At 41.4% G+C, this 20555-nt stretch overlaps 1 protein-coding gene across 17 annotated transcripts in view; it reads left to right on the top strand.

Annotated features, from left to right (window-relative positions):
- ADGRL3 (adhesion G protein-coupled receptor L3) overlaps nucleotides 1-20555 on the top strand; it is a 489797-nt gene that overhangs the window by 87370 nt on the left and 381872 nt on the right. For all 17 annotated transcript variants that reach the window (XM_015625411.2, XM_015625414.2, XM_015625396.1 and 14 more), the window contains exon 2: nucleotides 406-472. The gene's annotated coding sequence lies outside the window, so the exon portion shown is untranslated. The remainder of the gene's footprint in view (nucleotides 1-405; nucleotides 473-20555) is intronic.

The following is a 20555-nucleotide window of genomic DNA, read 5'->3' on the forward strand; positions in this document are numbered from 1 at the left end:
TTTTAACTTATTTTCAAACTAGATGCTTTTTATTCTGGTATAGCGGCCTCTTAAAACCTCTGATAAATTGTCTGGTTTAACAATAGTTTCTCCAGATCACATTGGAACCTGTTGTGGGAAGAGATACTCACATACCTGTATGTGTATTTGATATCTACTTGAATCTCTAAGGATTTTTCCTCTGACCATTGTTTTGTATGTGTTACTACTGTCTTTCCATGCAGAGATTTACTTCATAGACACTAAAAATTTTTACTTTCCAGAAATCAATTCTGTTGGCAAAATGTGTTGTTTATTGCTCTATCCTCTGGTAAATGCATAGCAGAAAGTTCATGAGTGCTTGATAAGTCCTCAGAGGCAAGAGTAAACATTTTCTAATTGTTTTATTTTTCTCTTTGTTTCCAGAAATGTTGAACACAGTACTCTGCAAAAAATAGCGTGTGGATTTCTTGCACCTGAAGAACAAGAAAAGGTAATTACCGGACCATACAGTCGAGCCTCATTTGTTTGCTGTGCTAAAATATTTAGACCTGATCACGTTGCATGAGCCTCCAGCACTGTGTCTGCATATGGGTTTTGTGTATTTTCAGTTATGCAGGCGCAGTTGTTTCTTGAGAATATTCCTTTATGTAAAGGGAACAGGGGAACAAAAGCAGCAGAGCATGAAAATGCTGAAGCAAATGGTAGGGAAGAGCATACCGTGAATATTTTCAGTACATGTAGAAGTGAAAAGGGTAAAAGAGGGGAAAAAAAAACACCAACAAAACACAGAGGCTTATATGTGCCAATGGGAAAAGGGCTGCAGACTTCACTGTGTTTGCAAGGCTGCCTGGTGGAGCCTTGCAGCCTGCTGGGTAAGTGTCAGAGGAGGCTTAGTGATCATCAGCGTTACAGCAGCCTCCTCATGTTTAGGTGACCGAGTCGCTCGTGGGGTGGTGCACCCTGCTCCAGAGGCTGTGAGCTTCTCTGCTGCCTGCAAGCCTACCCCTTGCAATCCAGTCTCTTGATCCTCCTGGGTCGTGACATTTTGTTGTGGAAAGGCAGCTCGGCAGGGCTGTGGCTCAGTTGCTGGTGTTAAACAAAATGCTGTTCATCAAACTTTCATGAGACACTTTGCCAGGGGCTGCATCTTGAAAGAGCAGGCTCCAAAAAGCAGTGAGCAGAGCTGTGCTGCTCCGTACTGCTGCCATCTCCTGTATTCTACCTTCTTTCCAAGGCTGAGAGGTGAGCACCCCTACAGGGCCTCGAGTGGTTTTGCACTCTTTCGTCCCTGGAGGAAAAGTGGGACAGGCATGGCCACGTTGAAGAGTGGTGGTCCTGCTTCAACTGGTACATGGTGTATGGTGATCCAGAAGAGGGACCAGTTCACCTCTGCCTTAAAATCTGTTGGGCATGATTATTACTGGGGTTAACCTGAGGAATCTACATGAGCTGAGCCTTTCAGCAAGTTCTTGTAGTAATTAATATAATGTCTTTAAAGTAGAAAATGTATTGGTAGATACCAGTATGAAGAACAAAACAAATGTATAATGTGAAGGTCTGTAAATCTGAGTACAGCAAACGAAGCCTAGTGAGACTTAAAAATATGAATGTGAAGAGAGAGACACAGCAGATGTTGCTGGGGTCAGGAAACTTTGTGTATGAACACGTGACGTGTTTCTAGGAGATGCTTCATTTCATTGCTTGGGTTTGAAAAATGCATGTGAGTGACATCTTGTGTTCACTACATCTGCAGTGCCATCCTGCTGATAATTAGCACGTGCATTTTAGAGGCAGTATGAGCCAGGATGACAAATACAGACAATCATAGGGTGGAACAATTATCCTTTCTCCATATATCAGCATTAGCATTTTATGAAAGTCCATCTTTCAACCCTACAAATGGAAGTGTTGTCCCAAGAAGTATGTTGAAAAACACTTCAAGGGCCTAAATTTGCAACTTGTGTGGAACCTTGTGTGTTTTTCTTGTGGTGGTCTCTGCATGCATCAATTAAGTGAAAAACTATGACAGCAGAGGAAAAGTAGCAGACAGAAGAAGGAACTCTTGGAGCAAAAAAAATGCTTGGTAAAAATGTGTTAAACTTTCAGAGAACTGTATTGTCCTGTGTTTGGGGTCAAATTGTTTTGAACTACCTTCCACGTACTAGCAAATGGGATTCATTTTGTTGGATGCTTCCATTTGGATTTATGGTGCCATTTAAAACTCTGTAATGCTTTCTGTCACCATCACCAGCTCATTTCTCTGCTTTGGGACTGTCCTGCTTGGGCCCCTGACAAGTAAGGGAGATACAGGATAACTTTATTGGGAGTCAGACAGTTCAATGCTCTGTTTATCCATGTCAAAAAGAAAGGTTGAAAAATCAGATTTCTTTAAAATAATGAGTTTTCCAAAGGGATTAATGGTGCGGATTACAGTATGCCATGATGTGTTGGCAAAGAGGAAGACTGTGCCTTGCTGTTGAGTTTCACTGGTATTTCACTGCTCTTTTATAAGGTGAAATATTAGTCTAAGTTATCTGTGCAATTTAAAATTATCTCTACAAGTTCAGTCATTTATGTTTATTTATGCTTTTGGGACAGTTGTAAACAGATTTTTGAGAAAAGTAGTGTTTCATTTTGTGAGTAAGAGATTAAAAACATGCCCACATTTATCAAGGCTACGTGCTTTCTAAGGCCTTGAAACACAGATACCCGTGCTATTGCAGTGTGGCTCAAACATGGGAATTATTCCCACTGGGTTTTTGTTTTAAAGTCTCACATAAGCAATATTGTAAGTAGGTAAGGGTTGTCCTGCTATGGACAGGGTATATAGGCACCAAAAAAATAGCCAGTCATGTTGTTATATTTGATCTCCTGGGAGGTCAGGTAGTTGGTGACACGCAAATTTTTTTCATCCCATAGGCAGGATCCCACAGAGTCATATAGCTCTGTCAGCTGCATGAGCAGAACAACCATGAGCTCTTTTATTCCTCCAGACTGCAGTGGTGTCTTTTCATTTGGTGCTACATGGCACTTGGTTGCAGTGGCTGGGCTTGGGACGTATCAGATGCATTTCATTGCAGAAGACACAGCAGCTGCTCCGCGCATGAGCCAGCCCCTAGGAAAGGCTTTTCCCCATCTTTTGGAGCCAGTGACCTTGATGGGGATGTTCACCCCTGTGCAATGGGGGCTGTTTGCAGTTAGATTGGATTTCATGCTGTGCTGCTGGTAGCATTGGTGAGCGGGGTCCAAAGCTGCAGAAATTGAGACTGTGCTTTTACTTCCTGCATGGCCAGACCGAAGGAAGAAAGCCCAAGGCTCAAGGGCATGAGAAGCGCTCTCTTCTTTTGTTCTCGGCGTCTTTTTTTTTACTGGCTGGCCATGACATTAAGATTTCTAATTAATTTAGAAACCACAGGCAGTTGAAGAGAGTGAGCAATGTAATAACTGGGCCATGGGGCAGAGTAAAAGCACATCAATTATTCAGGCAGTCGCTGCTGCTTATTCCCTTCCCAAAGCTGGGCTGGCTGTCAGCGTGTGTCAGTGATGCTGCTAATGCCCTTCATAATTTACATGCATAAATAGTGGCCTTTTAAAATCTGCATGAGGATAACTTTAGTATTTTCAACAATAGCCTCCAGCAGCATGCTCTAGCGGGCACCGGGGGCTCCAACCACTATTTTGGGTGCCATTGAACTATTTGGTTAAAAAACTGGGATCTTGGCAGGTGCATCCCCCAGAAGCCTCTGCTCTAGAGAAGTTGCTCCTCAAAGAGGTTAAGGGGCAGCCTGAGCCACGCGAAGAAAGGAACAGTCCTACTTTAAAATGCAGGTGGTGTCTGAGAGTGTTCTCTCTGGGCGAGTGAGTCCAGCGTCTCTTACAATGCATCATCCCCTGCTTCTATTACTGTGATGTCTCCAAAGCACACTCCGTGAAGAGAGGCATCTCTTGGATGCCTCTGGGGCTGGAGCCAGTGCAGTTCCTCTACAGTTGGAGGAGCAGGAAGCATCCTTCTCTTCTTCACTGCTCTGACTATTGCAGGTCCTGCGCTTTGAGCAGTTGGAAAGTTTGGAATAGAGGAAGCTTCTCTCACTGCCAAGAGCTACATTCACAGGACTGGCTGTGATTGTCTTAAATGGGTGCACCTCAAACTCTCACGTTGGGGATGCCACAGGGAGCAACACTGATTCCTGCACTGAACCAGTAAGGGGAGTGAAAACTCTGGGACCCATTAGATTTTTCTGCTGTGGACTACAAGTGGATGACAAAGCCTTATTTTTCTGCGTGGTTGGCACGGTTATCCCTGCTGCTGGAGGCAGCCACCTTGCTTTTTAAAAAGTGAACTGATTTGTGAAGAGAACGAAATAAAATGAGCCTTGCTAATTACGTGTTGTGCCGGCGAAATGACCAGCTTGGATTTGGAAAATGCTGGCTGTAATTAATGGTGAAAGGCTTTTTCTCTCATCTGTGTAGCCATTATGAATCACTTCTCCCCGTGGAAACTTTTAAATCTGTCTCACTGGGGAGCCTGAGGAGGAACAGGTAAAATGGATTTGCCTTAATAGCTGCAGTTGTAACTTAAACACTTGAAATGATATTAAGCATCTCTCTCCATTAGAATTTCATGTTGATCCTGATGATATACCAGCCGAGGCTAAGACAGGATCAACGTTCATTAGATGGAAGAAAATAAACTTTGTAGACAAATGCTTTGGCTAAATGGGGCCTTCATTGCACTGAGAACAAGAATGCAATTAGCTGAAATGTTTGTTTACAAAATCTAATTCCTGGGGAGTATCTTCTCAGATTGCCGCTTACATCTCTTGGGCTGGTTTCATTGCCAAGGCTTGCAGGTTGACGGATTTTGTGAAGCTTGGTTGTAGTACTTGTGTAACAGATGTTTCAAACTTTGCATGGTAAAGCTAAACCCAAGTGAAGAGCAGGGGCTAAGCTGCAGGTGTGTCAGAGTTTATTTGTGCATTCCTCACATGTATTTTTCAGTTTGCAGTTAAGTGCAATTAATATTAAGTATTAGATGCTCCAGATATTAAGCAGTGTAGGCTGAAGAGAAGCTGGAAACTGTGCACTGCTGAGTGCTGCTGTCCTCCTGTCCCCCACCTGGAGCCTAGCCCAGGGGAATCACCGATGAGCTCTCCAGCTGGGTGAGGATGCATCTCTGCCAGGATAACTGCATGAAGAGCCTTGTCCTGGTTGCTTGACAAACATGAACCCCCTCAGAAGGTGATTTTTCCTATCTGCAATGCAAATCATGCCATGGACGTGCTGCTTCTCTTTGGGTTACAGAAATGGCCAATGGGAAACATAACTCTGCTGCCATCCAGATATTAGAGCAGGTTTTGTCACTGTGTAGGGTTTGTGGAGTTGGAAGGATTAGGCATTTGGAGCCTGTGCTGATACCAACAAAACAGCTTCATACTAATTGTAAGCATGCAATAGAAAATTGCACTGCATGCTTGGATATGGTGTGGCTTTTTTTTTTTTTTTTTTTAGTCCTTGTGGTGGCTTTGCTTTCCCTGTAGTTTTTTCTAGTGACTTCCTGGCAACTGAAGAATGTCTTACCCACTTACCCATGGCTGATACTGGGCAAGTAAGCATTTCCTGAACACCTTTCTGTCATGTATCTGGTGTCAAATGTGAAACAGTTACCAGAATAACCTTTTCTTCCCCATTTGCCCAATACAGGATATTAATGAAATTGTTGTTGTAATCTGTTCGGCAATGGCTTATAGCCACATTAAATGATGGGGAACAGACTAATGAAGGCCATCCCATTGATGGATAAGGGCTACAATTTACCCAGCCTGCAGTAATTGAAGGAAAACAAAGTTGCTTTTGCCTAATATGCAGAGTGGTAGGTGATGCAGAGGTATGTCTGCGTGTGTTGTATTGAGCACAGCAACAGAGCAAGGTGGTGAGCTCTGGACATCTGTGGGAGTTCAGGATTAGATAGGACTGCTGCAGAGGCTCCTTACGTGGTTGCAAGAGGTAAATCCTCCAAGTCTTTCAGATGTCTTGGCTGTGGCTTGTTAACAAGCTCATTGCAGTGTTGTGGGTCTTGCTGCTTCCTCCCGTGCAAAGGATGCTGGTGGCAGCGCTTCTCCTTCAGGCAGCGAAAAGGGAAATGCAGGAGTCAGTGCTGGGGTTTGCTCCTTGAAAGGCACTGCTCAGGAGATCCCTTGGGAGTCTGTGCTAATACAGCATTTAAAACAGTGCTTTTTCAGTGTCAGCACTGGAAATGACAAATGCTTCCCTTAATTTGAGAGAAGTGTGCCTGATATTACATGCTTATATATGCCTGAGAGTCTATTCTCAAGACAGTACATGGGCCTATCTCCTATGAAAGCTAATTGCACTATTAGTAGAAGATATCCTGCTAACTTAATAAAATACATTTATTTGTGTCTTAAAGGATTTTTTTTCTGAGGAGGAAGAAATCCTGAATGGTGCCAAATTTTATTTGAAACGTAGTTTTCTTCGCTGTCCCTTCCTCTCTCCCCATGTCAAAACCATTCTGCAAATTGAAAATATTTTATAAATTCCAGGCACCACTGAAATTGAAGGCAGGCAGCACTTAGGAGAGCTGAAGGGGAATTCATCGTGCAGATGACTTGAGGTTGATTTTTTCCTCTGGAAGGGAAAAAAATGTCAGTAGGAAGCAGCATTGCCAGCAGGGCTATGTACATTAAAGGTGTAGAAAACTCAGGTGAACAGAAAAAAGTGTGTCCAAGGTGTCTCCCTTTGCCCCTGCTGTGATGTGACTTTGGCTCTACCACAGATGCTGTCAAGATTCTGGGCAGGTCGAGAGTTTTATTGCCTGGGCCTGATTTGGGGTGGCGGACAGGACTTGGGGCCTGGGTGACTGCATCTACCCCATCCCCTCCTCTTGGCATCCCACAAAGCAGATCATCTTTGTCTTCTCTGCTTTCAACAGCCAGTTAAAGCATTAGGAGTTGGGCATTGAGGTTTTGTACCAGCACAATTTGAACTTTAGTCTAATTTAGACAGAAGTTTAAAGAGCTCTCTCCCCTCTCTCTCATGCAAAGTACACTGGGGAGTCTAAATGCACTGTATCTGTCTTGGAGACATTTCCCTGTGGTTTATTGCTTTGCTTTTATTGATGGGCTGTGTTTGCTTTCACACAAACTGATTCATTTGGACACAATGATTTGTTTCGCAGAAGTTGTTTGCTTAGGGATGAAGTCTGAATTAAGGGGGTTTTATGGGGTAGAAACTTTATTTCCACAGACTTCTTCAGATCTCAGTTCCACTCCCTGCAAAGTTTGTACAGACTCAGATAAAGTGGCCCTCGGCCAGACTGGGAAGATGCAATGTGCCAAGTAGCTGTAGGGAGAGCAGGAGGATATGTTAAATTACAGAGAGCTTTTGAAAATTTTAGAATGTCCTGCAGGAGCAAAACGATGAACCTTGTAAAAAAAAAAGTAAGATGATCTGATTCTGCTTTTTAATTTCCAAAAATAAGAACAAAATTGGAACAATCAATCTAATTTTATTAAAATATTAAGATATGCTAAGTACAGCATTAGATATGTATTTTTTCACTATAAATACACCCCCAAGGAATCATTCTATTTTAAGATGAACTTGGTATTATGATAATGTAAAAGAAGTCTATAATTTATAATTCCAATTGGAGGTGAAGAAATTTAACATGTCAGTTTCTCTATTCATTACTCCTGCAGTCAAGACCAACAGACTGTTCCTTCACCTTTGCTGTCAATCATTTAGATAGACCAATTATGGATTTGGTTATATATATATATATATATATATATATACATCAAAAGAGAAAATGCAGCAGATGAAGGTTCAACATAATAAGTTTTTTTTGAAAAAACAACCAACTCATCTGTAAGAGTACATTTAGTCCTACAATTTATGATCTTCATGGCCAAAACTCCTCAACTGTTACTCTGGTCTTTCTGAAGGTGCCATATGGACTAAGTTGAAAAGTGGCTCTCCAGTGTTTGTGTGTTGGAAAAAAAGCTGGTGGCAGCTGACAGTCACTTCTTGTACCATTTAGAAACACTCACTGCCTAGCAGTTCTTTGGGAGAAAAAAAAAAAAAAAAAAGAGGAGGTGAAAGATAAAGTCCTATATTGTTATTTAGGTCTTCATTGTGATTGTGCAGAGCCACTCATGTATGCTAAAAAAAAAAAAAGTGTGTTCTGGCTGGCTTGAGATCTTTATTAATTTTAAGCATTAGTTTTGGAGTTCTGAGCCTTAAGGTCTCCAGTGCAGTGCTTCTTTAGCACTCAATTTAGAGGGGACATAATTGCATTGACCTCTGTTCTGCCAGTACTAAATATTCAGCATGCTCCAAAATAATTCCACAGACCTGAAACATGAAAATCAGATTCCTTATGGATATAGTTGCAGGTCTTGTAATCTTGTGTTAAAGCAGCAGCATTTCTTTGGGGTAAGTTTATTATGACAAAATATACATGGCCAAACTTAAATATAGTTAACCTAATATGATCAGACTGATTTGGAGCAGAGGTAGGTCAACACTAAGTGCTTTTGAAAATCTCATCCCAGCTCTCCAGAGATTAGGGCTATGAGCACAGAGTCTCAGCCTAAGTCATGCTGAAGAGGCAGAGGGAATGTTTCTCAATGGAGAGAGGTTTCATTTGGACAGCAGAAGCATGAAGCAGACTCGGGTAAGAAAGATCTGCAACCAGATGGAATAATATCCAGCTTTGCCCAAGGCACAAGGCTTGGAAGTTAACCCATGTGGATGCATCTGAGAGTCTCTGCTACTGGCAAAGTGTGTATATGGGCACTCTTCCTGTTTTCAGGTGGGTAGGGGCATCCTCTCCTCTCATGTTTTGATCACTACTGCTGCACCAAGATGAAAAACTTTAGGCTGCTGTCCCCAGTTTTCTCTTTGGTTTTACCTTTTTTTTAAAAAAAAACTCTACATTCTTACAAAGGTAGTGTCCTTGGGATTTGTAGCACTCGCTGGAATCTCACAGCATGGAGGCTTATTTTCAGTGTAATATTTTAATTTAAATACCTAAAAGTTAAGTGCTCTTTTAGGCATTTGAGTGAGCAGAGTCTCGCTGTTGCAGGTGGGAAGAAGCTTGAGGGCTGTCTCATAGCTCTGTGAATGGTGCATGTGACTGATTTAGTGAACGAGTCAAAAATATAAAGTCTACTGAGGCCACAGAAGGAATATCTACAGCCTTGAATGCATGACTTCCCCCTGAAATAAGTGGAGTTGTGTTTTTTGAAGTGGGCCTGAGTTTGGCCCTTAGATCATGTGGGTATGATGAGAGATTTGACCAGATCCAAGTCATGCAGTATCAGTCCCTTTGTGATTGATGAGATGACTCACTCTGGTACCTCATCCTCAGATATTACTCATTGTTAGTGCTTCATCCTGCACATGTCCAGCTGATGGAGGTGCTTCTCCCATCAGCCACGGTGTCCCAACATCAGATGAGTGCAGTCTGCAGGTATCTCACCTCCTCTTTTTCTCTTTTTTCTTGAACCACATAATCTACAATTTTAAGAGTAATTTCTGCTATTAAAATAAAAAAAAATAAATATGGCATAAACAGGAAGTTTAGGCTTTGAACCGCAGCAGCACACTGCCTTTTGTAAAAGCACACAGCTGCTTTATTATAACATGTGTGTGACTTAAATGTCATGGGTTGCTTTCCATGATCTACCCTTTTACACAGGAACACAGTGAGAATGTGGGTCTAAACCTAATGAGGCTCACCCTTTGAGACTCACTTTTGCATATCCTTATTATGTGGAGCCTGCAAAAGACTGGAAAGACATTTTGTCAGTGTCAGTGCGTCCCTGGGCCAGGCCTGACACCAAATAAGAGAAAGAAAAACCTGCAAATGCTCAAGGCAGAGGATAGGAAAGAAGCAGCAGGTTGAGTAAACAGATGGGGTGGGCCAACATTAAGAGCAGGATGGTTATGGTAAGTGTAATGTGCAGAAGTCACAGTACATCAGCTGGCTAATCAGTGCTGAATGATTTGTAGGCATCTCAGCAGAGGTGAGTTTTAAGGAGGTTTGAAGGAGAACAGTGTCGTGGCTCTGCAGATTTGTAATTTTCTCCTGCAGAAAGAGGGTCTTTGTGAAAGGCATGAAGGTTATTACTTCAGTCCCGGTTTTCTGCATATATTCTTCTTTTTCTACATTGTTTTTCTTTTCTTTTTTTCAATTCTTCCTTTTCTCCACATTTGTGAGAGTCTCTCTAATGAGCCAGCGTGGTTGTTGGCCCAGATGCTGCACTGCAAATGCTATTTTTTAAACCAGCTGAGAATCTGGCCTGATATTTAGCAGTCACTTAGTACTTTCATCTTCAAAGTACTGTGCAAACATTAATTAATTCTGCTGGGGAGCTTAGAAGAAGGTGCTGCTGGAATAGTTATGCAAACTGCAGAGCCACAAGAGATGGAAAGGACAGTTTTGCTGGGCTTGGGAGGTCTATGCTTACATACATAATTCAGCAGAGCACAACACAACAGGTGCTTTCATGGCAGAAAAATCGCTTTTAGGTATCTGTTTTTTCCATTGACTGTGTGCTTGGTGTTTTCACTGGAAGAATGTTGCTGCTGCTCTGCTTGGCTAGATGGGCAGCCTGGGATTTCTGTTTCCACATCTACCCCTGCAGACGGGTTGAAGCTTGCAGAGACAGTAACACTGAGCAGCCAGGCAGATGCTCTGTGGATGCTCAGTGCTGAGCTGTGGAGGCTGTGCAGAAGTCAGGGCTGCAGTGGCATGCTTTTCACTGAAAATGAATAAACCACTTGCAGCATATGCAGATTTGAAGGTGCACAGTGCTCTGCTCTACACTGGTGGCTCTTGGCACGTGAAAAACCATTTTGCCCATGCGGATGTTGTCTTGGGCAGGAGTGAAGCAGCTCAGCAGAGCTGCAGAAATGACTGTGGGAATGCCTTCCATCTTCTTTTAAGGGCAGCATCAGCAGCCTTTGGCGTGGGCTGCAGTAACCTGCCCTGGAGAGGATGAGGAGCGCTCGCCCATCCCCTGCCGCTGGCTCTGCACAGGCACAGCTATGGAGCAGCAGCAGCATTTAAAGCTGGCACAATCACCAGCATCTCCCAGCTGCACACCTAACACACTCTGGCACGAGGCAATCAACACCTCCTGTGCTTTGAGACTTGCCTGGAGCACCGCTTCTGAGTGAAAACACAACTCCAGACACCAAATCCACTCAACCAGGCATTATATTAAAAGGAGCTTTTAAAAGATCATGCCTACTGATGCCGAATTAATAGCAGAGAACCACATGAGCCTTATGCGACTTGATTAATGCTGTATCAATCCAGCAGGCACCTAGGTATGATAAGGTGTGTAATTTCTTGGTATGATGGGGGTAAGTCAGAGTGGGATCACTGATGGAACAGAGAGGGAAAGCAGAGGGATGCTTGATGCCAGAAAAAACCATGCCTGTAAGGAGATTTTGCTCATTGGATGTCTGTAGGGGATTGGATGTGAATCTGGGCTTTGGTCTGAAAGCTGAAGGTAAGAGGTGTCTTCATATTGAGTGGAAACAGGTTTTTGAGCAAAAGACAGATTTAGGTTGATAGGTGGGGAGCTGGGTTTCAGTTTGGCTTTGCTGACCTTGCTCAGATGAGCAGGTGGTGGTGGAGCTTTAAACTTCTTGCACAACCCATTTAATAGCACTTATTGCCATGGCAATTTTCAGAAGCTGTGCAAATATATTTAGAAAAAATGTATTTCTTTTAGTTTTGCCAAAATAGGTAGATAAAATGTTCCTGATGACAGGTTTGTATTCTCTGAGATCCTACTGATAGTTTTCTGAATTTATTGTCCATGCTGGTGCGTTTAGGAGCCGAGGAAAGAGAGATCACCACGACTGAGACAGTTGCTTTCCCAGTGTACATGGTCTATGCATTTAAGATAGTAAAATTGTATCTAGAACTGCACAGTTTTAATTTCCCGCTTTTCCTAAGATTTCAATAGATTAGCATGCTCAGAAATATTTCTTTTTAATCTCAAGATATTACCATGCCTAGGTTTGCATAAAAGGCAAGGCTGGATGTCTTGAGGCTTGAAAGCTATAATCAAAGATGTTTATATGAAATTTTAGTGTTCCATCATATCTCACTGTCTTGGGAGTGAAAAAATAAACTTAATGAACCTAGATCAGACAGATTTGTGATGAAGTCCCAAAGAAGAGAGAGGGCTTGCAAGAAGCTGTGATTTTGCTGTATGATTTTAATTTTATGGGCCCCTGTTGTTCAACGTTTTCTTCAGAGTAACTAAGAGTTGCATTAAATATTAAACAAACGGTGTGATGATTCATAAAGAGGGTCATGAGCTCCATATGTGAGTTAGAAATTTAATCTCCAGCTGGTTTCCCTATAATCCATGTCATATGTCCAGGATCAGAGAACTCCAGTGTCTTCAAATAATTAGTTAGTGATCAAAACAGAAAAGAAAAAAAAAAAAATCATTGGAACAATTTTCTTTTAGAAAAAGCTATTTCTTCAAAACAAAATTGCTTGTTAAAGCTCGTTAATTTTAATGGGGTTTTCTTTTGAGCGGAAGTAAGACAAAAATAATTTGGAAGATGTCAGAACGTCTTCTTGATAGTTGCAGAATTGATAATATTATTTTGTGTTCAATGTCTTGCATTTAGAGTTGTAACTCTTACTCTGTTTTTGTAGGAAAAGAGGAAAGTGATACTTTTTATTTTCATGAAATGGAACTTATTTTAATTAACCTAAAATAACTTTCTGTCTAGAATGCTGTTTCACCAGAAAGGAAAACTTGATTAGCTTTTTTCTGATATGTGTATGTAATTTTAATACTAGTACAGGTATGGAACAAAGAATTAAAATCTCCAAGTCTTTTATTTGGATTAGGAAATTAATCTTTTTCCCTGCTTCCCCCTGGAGCCCTGGAAAAATACCTGTCAGCCTTTCATTGCAGAGACAAATATGCTGAGGTTTTCCCCAGGCCTTGCTGAGGTTGCATCCTCCTTTGCATGACAATTATGAAGGGATGCTGGGGATACAAAATGAGTGAGGATACCAAACTAGCTCATCCTTTATAGGAGCCATGTGCACACGCAGACACACAAGACCAGTGCTCATCCACAGTGTCCCAAGAGGTTTTTCTACGCTCCAGCTTTCAGCTTGCACGTGGAATTTACATATTGTCTCAGTTGCATCTTCCCTTTGAGCTGCAAAAGGTGTTTTGGGGGGTCATTTGGAGGTTGAATATTGAATCTACACTCAAGGAGTACAGTGGAGGCAGTGGTAGTGCAGGCCCTGTTCCCATGGGGTGGGTTACTTCACGTGTGGCTCTAACTAAGGAGCGTTGCTGCTGCATTTAGTTGCTCAGCTCACAAAGTCAGTCACAGTACATGCTTGAACTTAAAAGCAGGCATATGGATGCACACAAAATTTGAGTTTTAATGCCTATAGTGTCTGCAGAGCTCTAGAAGCAAAACTAGGCTGGGTTTCCTAGGGGGGAGGGCTGTGTTTCTTGGTGTGTGGGTTGGGTCTTACCTCTTTGTTCAGAAAGAAGTAGGGAATGCTCTTTCCTTCCCTGTGCCAGGAAGGGAGGATCTAGAAGTTGTATGAGAGCTCATGGGATGGGATCTGTGGAGCTGTATGTCCAGTCTCTCATTCAGGGCAGGACAGTTGTCTGCATGAGACCAGCTTGATGGTGACTTTGTACAGCTGTTACCTTAAAAACCTCCAAGGCTGGAGATAGGATAGAGATCTTATGAACTGCCAATACCCAGGACATTGAAAGTTCATTTTTAAATCCTTCTCCTCTTTGACTGGGAGAAATGTGTAGACATGAACAAATTTAAGGTACGTAAAAATAAGCTAGATTTAAAAAAAAAATTTAAAAATGACATCTAGTTAGCTGTGTTAAAAATGTGTAATGGGGAAGCATGCAAATGGTTACGCAAGCAGGAGTTTGGTATCTAATTGTAAATGAGATAGACAGCTGCAGGGTATCAATAGACATATGGCAGGAATGTAAATAGTTTGCTCGCACTTTAGTGACATCCTGGAAAGCTGTGTGTAAACTTTCTGAAGTGAAGAGAGAAAAGAGGATTTCCTGGAAAAGAGGGTTTTCGAGAGAAATAATTGCTAATAAATAATCTGTGTCCCTCTGGAAGGCGAAAGTTTCATTTTGGCACTCGCTGAAAAAGCAGCCTTTAATCAGACTGCATTTTCCTGTTTGGCTGCCGAGCACCAAGCAAGCTGAGGAAGGTGCCAGTTCCATTGTGTGGTTGGAGCCATCACAGATCAGAGCAGCTCCTCCGTGGTACCTGCCTGCTGATTTCAGCATGACCTCCTGACAGATGCTTTGTGTCTGCCAGGATTTAGGGAAGATGACAAAGAGAAGGGTAAACAGTTGAGTGATTCAAGAGGGGGTGTCAGATTCCGGAATGTAAATTTGTATGTCAGTGGCCAGCACTCCTAGGTCTCCCACCAAACACAATACAAATACTTGCCTGTATCCCAGCTGTAGGGGTTGCTGCTGCTTATAGCCATTTTTAAAATAATATCCTGCTGTTGTGGAATGCTGTGATTTTGGCTTATTTTAAAAGCCAGCAAAGCTATCCAAATATTTAACACTCCTTCATTAATAGCTGCTCATCACATGTTTTGCTTTATATTAGGTGATACTACTGAGGCCATAAAAATTCCCAATCTAATGATAGCTAAGGTTGGTTCTTACATTATTTAAAAGATATAGCAAGAGTAAATCTTGAATAGCTTGCTTGGTTTCTGATGGGTGTCTAGTGACTTGCTTCTTAAATAATTCTTGTAAAGTCAACAGTGGGCCAAACTGGTGCTTTTGAGATCAACAATAGCTATACCAGTTTACTTTGTTGGGTTTGTGCATCTGCCTTGGGGGACAGATTTCAGTCCCATAGTTTGCTAGCTGTAATTTTATTTAAAGGGCCAGACTTCTTTAGAAACTTCATTTTTTTTTTTTTTTTTTAAAATAAGACAATTTCTGAAGGATGCAAAGAAACTTCTGTGGAGTGAAAGTAGTGAAAGAAGAGTGAGGAAAATCAAAGAAATCCAGACATCACTAATGTTTCAAAATTACATTTCACAAGGGAGTTTTCCTTAACTATCCTTCAAAGATGACATGACAGAAAATTTGGTTATTAATCAATGGTGCTGTCTCTCTGTTGGGTTCAAGAACACTTTTTAGAAATCAAGATTAACATCTGGTTTAGTCTACAAAGAATTTTTAGAATTGTAAAACTTTAAGTAACCATAAATTACTTTAAGTACGTGGAGGATTAATATGGGAAAAAAACCCCACAAAACACTTCCAAGCATTGTTCTTTAAGAGGTGAGTTTAGCCTGTACAGTCATAAGAGTTATGTCACTGGTGTATCCTTACCAAATAATTGCAAACATATAGCACAAATCAGTCCCTGGAATCAGTGGACACACAAATACACTATAGGGGATTTTATTACAGCAGAGCCTAAGAATTGCAAAACCAATTTTCCACAGAAAAATTGCTTTCATATGATCTGAGTGCCATGATTTGGTTTATCTGAAACACTGTAAGTCAAGCTGTTCGCTGGTGTTCCTAGCAGGACTCTGTAATTCTACATTTATTTACAAAGGTCTAATTTAGAATAGAAATTATTCCCACTGTTTGTAAATAAGAAACTGGAATATTTCTTGTGTGTGTGTGTGTGTGTAAATGGATAATTTTCCACTCATGAGGTAGGAAGTCGTGGCTCGTAGCAACAGCCATTGCTTTCCAGGGGTCACTCTGAAACATGAGATGTGAGATCTGTTCTTCTCCTTTATTGCAGCACATTTCTGAATTTGCAGTAAGCAGAGGACCTTGCACTCAGCCCATGGCCATAATGGTGTGGATGTTTTTCTTCTCATTACTGGACTTCAGTATTTCAGTAGCCTCCAACTGCTTTTTCAAAGCACTTCTGTATTCAGAATAACAGTAAGTTATGTCCTTGTTAGCTATAGTGGCATTTTGGAATTTTAATGGCAGGTCATTGGCATTTTAATGATGCTGCAAGCTCAGTTCTGCTTCAGATGAGTCTAGAGAACAACATGATGAAGATCTTTTCACATCCATATTGGAAATAATTTGCTATGAAGAGGTGCTGAGTAGCTTTATGTGGTTTTCTGACTGTCAAAACCTTAGTGTATTTTAGTGCTGAATGCCAGGAACTGAATAGGCCAGGAGTGTAAGTAGATAAAATGTCTTTTTCTTCTTCTTCAAAGATTGGTCAGTATTTTTGTTGGTGGGTTTCTCTAGGTAGGCTAAGTTGAACTTCCTGTTGGTAAAAGAAGCCTGATGCTTTCTTTCAGCCTTACTAAGCCTTCTCTATTGTGGGCTTTGCACTAACATGGCTAAATCAAGTGCAGCCCATGCTGAATCAGGCCCTCTAAGAATGCTTAGGAGTGAATTCCTAAAATACTTAAACCTATTTTTCATCAGCAACAGATGGATAGAGCATTAATTTTTTGTATCCTCTGTGGACCTCCTTGTAGTGAGACTTGCCTATATTCCCAGTCTCTTGTTTTCCATCAGCATGGATATTTGGGTCACTATCTCCTCTCTTCTCATCTCCTATCTGTAGCTTCCTTCTCTTCAAATGTTTCCTCCTTGGCTCTAGGTGAAAGTGATGGCAGCTCTGTGAAAAAACGATGGTTCAGTTTGAGTAAAAGCGTTGGTGATTACTGCTTGCCTCTTTTAAAGCCTTCTTAGGTGTTTTTCAGTGTTTCAGCAAATATGTGGTCATTATAATCTTCTGACTTTCTCTGTCTTTTTAGTCTGAGTCCATTTCAGCTGTGCCTGAGGGCACTGTGCCACCCCAGGAGGCTGTAGGCCCCGTGTTCCAGTGGTGGGAGACACCCATTTCTGCCACAGCTCCAGCCCTGTCCTGTGGGAGATGCTGTAAGATGTGTGAGCTGAATTGGTTTTCCAGTAGTGGAAAAGTAGAAAGGGAAGAGCATTTTGCTGCTGCAGAAAATGACAACTTATTTTCAAGGGAGAATGGGAAGAATCAAAAAAGGAAGGCCACTTCTAGTGCAGATCGTGCAGAAGAGTCTAACACTGTTAAAACCTGCAAGTTTGGCTCACTCATCCTGAGCTAGGTGCTCCCAAGTGCTGCATGACTTTTCCACAGCCAGCTGAGCTCCCTGCTTGGCTGCTTCCTCTGGTGCTTTCCAGCTGTGTGACTTCCACTGGTAGATGAGCTAAGAGGTTTTTTATCAAGGGAAAATGGACTAGAGGAGAAAACAGAACCTTTCAGTCCTTTCAGAAGGACTGTAGTGGACCAACTGATGGAAAACTGTTTCCAAGATAGCTTTGACTTGTTTTCACTGTCTTTGAAATAATTTAGATTTGCTGGGGAAATCTTTTTTTTTTTTTTTACGTAATGCTTTATCTTCCTGGAGTTCTGATGAAATGTCAGAATGAATGGATCTTTTCCAGATAGCTCAGTTTTGCCCTTCTGGAAAAAAAAAAACCAAGGTAGATAGAAAAGCCAAGTCAGTTCATCTTACTTTTTTGAAGATGGGAAGCATGATTTCTAGCGAGATTTAAGGGTGTAAAGCCTTTTCATAAGAGCTGAGCATTCAGAAACTCCTGTTATTTATTCTTGCTTATCTTGGATAATACATTAACCTGCTGAGAGAGAGGAGAAAAAAAATTAGAAAATATCTTCATCAACACCCCAATATATAAGTCTCTGCAGTGCCAGCTCCTGCTGGCTAGTTGTCTTGATTAATATTTTCTGGATGGGTATAACTGAAGTTTGCATTTAAATTGCATGCTTACTAATGTACATTTTTATTTTCCATTGTCTTGACTTGACAGAGACTTCACCCTCTGGGCTTGCTGTGTTTCACTCTCTGGCATGTTGAGGGAAGCTCAAAAGTCTTTCCCATACCTGTTCTCCATTTTTAAATGAAAATACGACACCTTGAAGTTGAGCAGCTCAGTTTTCTTTAATGCAATATGCAGTTTGCACTCAGATTACTTGCTCCTGATATAATTTATACATGAATCATGAATTATGTTTGGATTCTCAGGAAGCAAAAATAAATTGGGTAGAGCCACATCCAATTATGTAATGAATTCCTCACGGTAAAATTTACAGCGGGGATGTTGCAAAGTGGAACACTGATAAAAAATTTCCAAAAGATTTGCTGCAGTGTCTCCTGATAAAAACAAACCCCTGTCCATTTTAGGTATAGTAGAGCCATTTTGATTCGAACAATGAAATATTTAAAGGTGTATGATACTGTTTTTCATTGTAGCTTAAGTGCCAGTGCACAGAACAAAGAGGAAAAGAAATACTTGCTGCAGTCTCACCAAACCAAAGTTCTTTCCCAACATGTTGTAAAGAACCTGGTTCATAACTCTTTTTTTATGTCTCTAAAAGCATTTAACAGATTATATTTTGAGGGGCTATTTCCTGACCCTTGACTTGACTTTTTTCAAACTCACTGCTGAACCCTGCCTTCCTGGGCAAAATACGGCTCATGAGCTTTTGTAAGGTGAGCAAACAAGCAGTGGCACTGGGAGAAGCATTGGTAATTTCGCCACTGCTTGTGGCACTGATTTCTTTTAAAGGCTTTTGGTTTGTATTTCCTTCCACATGTTTCTCACTGTGCCTTGACCTGTTGCTTTTGATTCATTTTTCACTCAATACTCAAGTAGCCCAGGCTTGGGTCATGTTGTGCAAGTGTTTTCCTGAGAGGGACTTATTCACTTCCCAGTGGGGTGTTCTTCAAAACCTAAGACATGGCTCCTAGAAGCTGCATATCCATCTCAGCTGAAGGGTGAACAGGTGGATACATCCATGGTGTTTGTATTAAACAAATCTCCTGGTGCTACAGCTGAAATTAGAAAATTTTCATGACAGTGACCAAATACCTCTACTGTGAAGACATGAAGAGCTATTACAGGAACATTTTCCTTTCATTGCCTTGAGTTTCCTGTCACAGCAAGTATTTGTGCTACTTTGCACCAAAAAACTCACCTGTCTGTGTGGTAGGGAGCTGGCTCTTGTGTGAAAATCAGGATAGTCACAATCCAAAAACTTTGCAAGTAGAACATCTTAGCAACTCCCACATTTTAATAACATTTAATTGGTAAAGGTATCTATTGGATTGACTATGTGAAGTGTTGGAAGCACACCTATACAGGGGAAGAGCCTGGGACCTGGGATTCTCATTCCTGCAGGTTTTCAGAGTTCCCTGTTGTGGCTTTAATTTTCTGAAAGTTTCAAGGATACCGTCTTGGCCCACTCTCAAGGTGATGACGGGAGGTTTGCCATCATCTTCGGCAAGCTGAGGATTTCCCTGAAGAGGATTAAAGGGAATGTGTGCCTTGACGGAGTTCAAGGTCAGAGAGAGAAAGAAAATGTCCTTTTTCTTACACAAAAGCAGCCTTAAGCTCTCACTTCTGCTGCCCAAATGGCTGTGTAGTAGATGTGGCTGGGGCAGCCTTGGAGGGCGTTTCTAACCAGAGAGCGTGGTGTTAGCAGTCATTCAGGTGCCCACAGTCTGTGGTTTGCATCAAAGGCTGAACAGTGGGAGCACTGCCAAACCAAAAGGCAGGTCTTCTGATGGGCTCTTCCAAAACCCAGACTGAATTATTCCATTCCCTTGGGGATGAGGCAAGTCCAGTGTGTTCCCCTCGGATCCGAGGCATGTTTGGCATCACTGTTCTTCAATATATGCCAGTGCTGATCATACTGACTTTTGTACCAAGTAGATTCCAGTGGTCATAGTAGAGCTGGCAGAATGCTTGTGCTCACAGCTCTGCTCCAACTATAAGTTTGGGGAAGGTGTCCCGAGTGAATGCTTTTTAGAACATCAAAAGCCATAACAAAGTCAAGATGAACTATAAAGTTCCTGAGAGTTTACAGCTTTCCCTACAGTCTTAGCTAAGCAAAACTTGACTTTTTTTTTTCTCCCAAGTGCAAATTCAAGCTGAGGCAATAATTAGTATCCTGTTTGTTTGTTTGTCACCTTGAAGGAAGAAAGGTCAGATATAGTCAGACTGAGAACTACTTTGCCTTTCCCCCTTGAAGCATTTAATTGGATTTATCATGTAATGTAAAAAAGAGATAGTAGAGAGCTTGCTGAAATGACTTATCCATTTAAGACTTCTTTTTTTTTTTTCCCTCTCTTTTTATTTCTTGCTGGCTTCATAGACCAATTTATAATATTTCTGAAGAAATGACAGGTTTAAACACTTAACCCTTCTTGCGGAGAATAGGCAGGGTTGTTTTTTGATTGTTTGTTTGCTTTTCTTTTTCTTTTTAGAAGAGAGGGTAGCAAATCCACACAGTATACAAATAAAACTATTTCTGTATAAGGAGGCACTTTATAAAATGCCCAGAATGTATGTCCTACAACTGCTGCCTCTTTTTTTCTTCCCCCCAGAATACATACATAAATCCTATATGCACAATTATTTGAAAATAGACTAATTATTTCTTGGTTTTTTTTTTTCCCCAGTATTTTTTCACCTGTCTTTCCTGGTTTT

Source organism: Parus major, chromosome 4 (assembly GCF_001522545.3).
Source record: "Parus major isolate Abel chromosome 4, Parus_major1.1, whole genome shotgun sequence".
In the NCBI taxonomy this organism is placed as follows: domain Eukaryota; kingdom Metazoa; phylum Chordata; class Aves; order Passeriformes; family Paridae; genus Parus; species Parus major.